Below are 6,096 nucleotides of genomic sequence, written 5' to 3'. Positions count from 1 at the left end.
TTGACTTTTTCTTCTTCCCCAAAATTTGAAGTTTTGCTAAGGTATCTTGTCAAATAAAACCGAAGAAAAAAAACTATTTAACACTAACACAGGCACAGTAGTACAGTGGTTAGTGCGGCTGTCTTGCAGCCAGAAGTCCATGGGTTTGAGTCCAACTGGAAGCAATATGTGTATTCGTCCAAAAAGTCATACTATATAGTATGATGTTTTTTTCAGCCAAAAAAATTCTAAATACTTAAGACTTTATGTCGTATCAAATATGAAGAATAAGTCATACCATAGTATGTCGTCCTAACCATCATACTATAGTATGACTTTTTCATCGACCCAAAAATCACCAAAAAGTCATACTATAGTATGACATTTTTTTTTCGACAAAAAATTAAATGTACTTAAGACTTTAGTATGTCGTATAAAATATGAAGAATAAGTCATACCATAGTATGTCGTCCTAACCATCATACTATATTATGACTTTTTCTTTGACCCAAAAATCACCAAAAAGTCATACTATAGTATGACGTTTTTTTTTTCGACAAAAAATTAAAAGTACTTAAGACTTTAGTATGTCGTATCAAATATGAAGAATAAGTCATACCATAGTATGTCGTCCTAACCGTCATACTATATTATGACTTTTTCATCGACCCAAAAATCACCAAAAAGTCATACTATAGTATGACGTTTTTTTTTTCGACAAAAAATTAAAAGTACTTAAGACTTTAGTATGTCGTATCAAATATGAAGAATAAGTCATACCATAGTATGTCGTCCTAACCATCATACTATATTATGACTTTTTCATCGACCCAAAAATCACCAAAAAGTCATACTATAGTATGATGTTTTTTTCCGCCAAAAAAATTCTAAATACTTAAGACTTTATGTCGTATCAAATATGAAGAATAAGTCATACCATAGTATGTCATCCAAACCGTCATAATATAGTATGACTTTTTCATCGACCCAAAAATCACCAAAAAGTCATACTATAGTATGACTTTTTCATCGACCCAAAAATCACCAAAAAGTCATACTATAGTATGATGTTTTTTTCAGCCAAAAAAATTCTAAATACTTAAGACTTTATGTCGTATCAAAGATGAAGAAAAAGGTCATACCATAGTATGTCGTCCTAACCATCATACTATAGTATGACTTTTTCATCGACCCAAAAATCACCAAAAAGTCATACTATAGTATGATGTTTTTTTCAGCCAAAAAAATTCTAAATACTTAAGACTTTATGTCGTATCAAAGATGAAGAAAAAGGTCATACCATAGTATGTCGTCCTAACCATCATACTATATTATGACTTTTTCATCGACCCAAAAATCACCAAAAAGTCATACTATAGTATGACGTTTTTTTTTTCGACAAAAAATTAAAAGTACTTAAGACTTTAGTATGTCGTATCAAATATGAAGAATAAGTCATACCATAGTATGTCGTCCTAACCATCATACTATATTATGACTTTTTCATCGACCCAAAAATCACCAAAAAGTCACACTATAGTATGGCGTTTTTTTTTCGACAAAAAATTAAAAGTACTTAAGACTTTAGTATGTCGTATCAAATATGAAGAATAAGTCATACCATAGTATGTCGTCCTAACCATCATACTATAGTATGACTTTTTCATCGACCCAAAAATCACCAAAAAGTCATACTATGACATTTTTTTTTCGACAAAAAATTAAAAGTACTTAAGACTTTAGTATGTCGTATAAAATATGAAGAATAAGTCATACCATAGTATGTCGTCCAAACCATCATACTATAGTATGACATTTTTATCGACCCAAAAATCCCCAAAAAGTCATACTATAGTATGACGTTTTTTTTTCGACAAAAAATTAAAAGTACTTAAGACTTTAGTATGTCGTATAAAATATGAAGAATAAGTCATACCATAGTATGTCGTCCAAACCATCATACTATAGTATGACATTTTCATCGACCCAAAAATCCCCAAAAAGTCATACTATGACATTTTTTTTTCGACAAAAAATTAAAAGTACTTAAGACTTTAGTATGTCGTATCAAATATGAAGAATAAGTCATACCATAGTATGTCGTCCTAACCGTCATACTATATTATGACTTTTTCTTTGACCCAAAAATCACCAAAAAGTCATACTATAGTATGACATTTTTTTTTCGACAAAAAATTAAAAGTACTTAAGACTTTAGTATGTCGTATCAAATATGAAGAATAAGTCATACCATAGTATGTCGTCCTAACCATCATACTATATTATGACTTTTTCATCGACCCAAAAATCACCAAAAAGTCATAATATAGTATGATGTTTTTTTTTTCGGCCCAAAAAAATTTAAAATCCTCAATATTTTAGTATATTGTCTAAAATATGTAGAAAAAGGTCATACCATAGTATGTCATCCAAACCGTCATAATATAGTATGACTTTTTCATCGACCCAAAAATCCCCAAAAAGTCATACTATAGTATGACATTTTTTTTTTGACAAAAAATTAAAAATACTTAAGACTTTATGTCGTATCAAATATGAAGAATAAGTCATACCATAGTATGTCGTCCTAACCATCATACTATAGTATGACTTTTTAATCGACCCAAAAATCACCAAAAAGTCATACCATAGTATGACGTTTTTGTTCCGGCCAAAAAAAAGTTAAAATCCTTAATACTTTAGTATGTTGTCTAAAATATGAATAAAAAGTAATGCCGTAGCGTTTCGTCCACGTCGTCATTTGACTTTTTCTTCTTCCCCAAAATTTGAAGTTTTGCTAAGGTATCTTGTCAAATAAAACCGAAGAAAAAAAACTATTTAACACTAACACAGGCACAGTAGTACAGTGGTTAGTGCGGCTGTCTTGCAGCCAGAAGTCCATGGGTTTGAGTCCAACTGGAAGCAATATGTGTATTCGTCCAAAAAGTCATACTATATAGTATGATGTTTTTTTCAGCCAAAAAAATTCTAAATACTTAAGACTTTATGTCGTATCAAATATGAAGAATAAGTCATACCATAGTATGTCGTCCTAACCATCATACAATAGTATGACTTTTTCATCGACCCAAAAATCACCAAAAAGTCATACTATAGTATGACATTTTTTTTTCGACAAAAATTAAAAGTACTTAAGACTTTAGTATGTCGTATAAAATATGAAGAATAAGTCATACCATAGTATGTCGTCCTAACCATCATACTATAGTATGACTTTTTCATCGACCCAAAAATCACCAAAAAGTCATACTATAGTATGACATTTTTTTTTTCGACAAAAAATTAAAAGTACTTAAGACTTTAGTATGTCGTATAAAATATGAAGAATAAGTCATACCATAGTATGTCGTCCAAACCATCATACTATAGTATGACATTTTCATCGACCCAAAAATCCCCAAAAAGTCATACTATGACATTTTTTTTTCGACAAAAAATTAAAAGTACTTAAGACTTTAGTATGTAGTATCAAATATGAAGAATAAGTCATACCATAGTATGTCGTCCTAACCGTCATACTATATTATGACTTTTTCTTTGAACCAAAAATCACCAAAAAGTCATACTATAGTATGACGTTTTTTTTTTCGACAAAAAATTAAAAGTACTTAAGACTTTAGTATGTCGTATCAAATATGAAGAATAAGTCATACCATAGTATGTCGTCCTAACCATCATACTATATTATGACTTTTTCATCGACCCAAAAATCACCAAAAAGTCATACTATAGTATGACATTTTTTTTTTCGACAAAAAATTAAAAGTACTTAAGACTTTAGTATGTCGTATAAAATATGAAGAATAAGTCATACCATAGTATGTCGTCCTAACCATCATACTATATTATGACTTTTTCATCGACCCAAAAATCACCAAAAAGTCATAATATAGTATGATGTTTTTTTTTCGGCCCAAAAAAATTTTAAATCCTCAATATTTTAGTATATTGTCTAAAATATGAAGAAAAAGGTCATACCATAGTATGTCATCCAAACCGTCATAATATAGTATGACTTTTTCATCGACCCAAAAATCCCCAAAAAGTCATACTATAGTATGACATTTTTTTTTCGACAAAAAATTAAAAGTACTTAAGACTTTAGTATGTCGTATAAAATATGAAGAAAAAGGTCATACCATAGTATGTCGTCCTAACCATCATACTATAGTATGACTTTTTAATCGACCCAAAAATCACCAAAAAGTCATACCATAGTATGACGTTTTTGTTCCGGCCAAAAAAAAGTTAAAATCCTTAATACTTTAGTATGTTGTCTAAAATATGAATAAAAAGTAATGCCGTAGCGTTTCGTCCACGTCGTCATTTGACTTTTTCTTCTTCCCCAAAATTTGAAGTTTTGCTAAGGTATCTTGTCAAATAAAACCGAAGAAAAAAAACTATTTAACACTAACACAGGCACAGTAGTACAGTGGTTAGTGCGGCTGTCTTGCAGCCAGAAGTCCATGGGTTTGAGTCCAACTGGAAGCAATATGTGTATTCGTCCAAAAAGTCATACTATATAGTATGATGTTTTTTTCAGCCAAAAAAATTCTAAATACTTAAGACTTTATGTCGTATCAAATATGAAGAATAAGTCATACCATAGTATGTCGTCCTAACCATCATACTATAGTATGACTTTTTCATCGACCCAAAAATCACCAAAAAGTCATACTATAGTATGACATTTTTTTTTTCGACAAAAAATTAAATGTACTTAAGACTTTAGTATGTCGTATAAAATATGAAGAATAAGTCATACCATAGTATGTCGTCCTAACCATCATACTATATTATGACTTTTTCTTTGACCCAAAAATCACCAAAAAGTCATACTATAGTATGACGTTTTTTTTTCGACAAAAAATTAAAAGTACTTAAGACTTTAGTATGTCGTATCAAATATGAAGAATAAGTCATACCATAGTATGTCGTCCTAACCATCATACTATATTATGACTTTTTCATCGACCCAAAAATCACCAAAAAGTCATACTATAGTATGATGTTTTTTTCAGCCAAAAAAATTCTAAATACTTAAGACTTTATGTCGTATCAAATATGAAGAATAAGTCATACCATAGTATGTCATCCAAACCGTCATAATATAGTATGACTTTTTCATCGACCCAAAAATCACCAAAAAGTCATACTATAGTATGACATTTTTTTTTTCGACAAAAAATTAAAAGTACTTAAGACTTTAGTATGTCGTATAAAATATGAAGAATAAGTCATACCATAGTATGTCGTCCTAACCATCATACTATATTATGACTTTTTCATCGACCCAAAAATCACCAAAAAGTCATACTATAGTATGACTTTTTCATCGACCCAAAAATCACCAAAAAGTCATACTATAGTATGATGTTTTTTTCAGCCAAAAAAATTCTAAATACTTAAGACTTTATGTCGTATCAAAGATGAAGAAAAAGGTCATACCATAGTATGTCGTCCTAACCATCATACTATATTATGACTTTTTCATCGACCCAAAAATCACCAAAAAGTCATACTATAGTATGACGTTTTTTTTTCGACAAAAAATTAAAAGTACTTAAGACTTTAGTATGTCGTATCAAATATGAAGAATAAGTCATACCATAGTATGTCGTCCTAACCATCATACTATATTATGACTTTTTCATCGACCCAAAAATCACCAAAAAGTCACACTATAGTATGACATTTTTTTTTTTCGACAAAAAATTAAAAGTACTTAAGACTTTAGTATGTCGTATAAAATATGAAGAATAAGTCATACCATAGTATGTCGTCCAAACCATCATACTATAGTATGACATTTTCATCGACCCAAAAATCCCCAAAAAGTCATACTATGACATTTTTTTTTCGACAAAAAATTAAAAGTACTTAAGACTTTAGTATGTCGTATCAAATATGAAGAATAAGTCATACCATAGTATGTCGTCCTAACCGTCATACTATATTATGACTTTTTCTTTGACCCAAAAATCACCAAAAAGTCATACTATAGTATGACGTTTTTTTTTTCGACAAAAAATTAAAAGTACTTAAGACTTTAGTATGTCGTATAAAATATGAAGAATAAGTCATACCATAGTATGT

The sequence above is a fragment of the Embiotoca jacksoni genome, unplaced genomic scaffold, assembly GCF_022577435.1.
Source record: "Embiotoca jacksoni isolate LCO1_2020_lvr unplaced genomic scaffold, fEmbJac1.0.p SCAF_52, whole genome shotgun sequence".
Taxonomy (NCBI): domain Eukaryota; kingdom Metazoa; phylum Chordata; class Actinopteri; family Embiotocidae; genus Embiotoca; species Embiotoca jacksoni.
Note: the sequence above shows the minus strand (reverse complement) of the source record.